This window comes from Trichechus manatus, unplaced genomic scaffold (genome assembly GCF_000243295.1).
Source record: "Trichechus manatus latirostris isolate Lorelei unplaced genomic scaffold, TriManLat1.0 scaffold00108, whole genome shotgun sequence".
NCBI lineage: Eukaryota > Metazoa > Chordata > Mammalia > Sirenia > Trichechidae > Trichechus > Trichechus manatus.
In genome coordinates this window covers 744,374-744,943 of record NW_004444044.1, presented here as the reverse complement: position 1 = coordinate 744,943, position 570 = coordinate 744,374, and positions in this window count along the sequence as shown.

Genomic DNA, 570 nt, shown 5'->3' with positions numbered 1-570 from the left:
TAGGAATGTAGTAATATTTGACCTAGGTCTTGAAGGATTAAGAGGTGATTTCCAGACAAAGGTAGGAAAGCACAAGTGTCATAGACATGGAGATGTGCCTCTCAGGTCCCCCTCTGATAAATCAATTATTGTTCCAGCTTTTGCTGTCAGCCCTTTCAGGGACTGTGTCAGCTGCAGAGTTGCTTTGCCTGGGTTCCGTCCATATCCATGAGTGATCAACAGAGAGGTGTGAAGACCTGGACAATTTGTCCCAGCACAGGACAGTTTTGATGGGCTCTTTCCACTGCAGAGCTGCCCAGCAGGGTGGCTGATGCTATTGGGCCTGCATCTCAGCTCATCTCTCTCTGCTCTAGAGTGCTTCCTTCCCTTCCCTTCCATAGGTGCTCCTTCCCAGGGCAAGCCCTAATACACATGTTGAACACTAAACTGTACCCGAGTCTGCTTCCCAGAAAGCCCAGACCGTGACAGTTGGTGCCAAGAGTGGCCTAAGAAAGCAGGCGATAAGATGAGGTTTTGAATTTTGAGTTAGACAAATATTTCATAGGCAGGACACAAAAAGTATAAATTGTA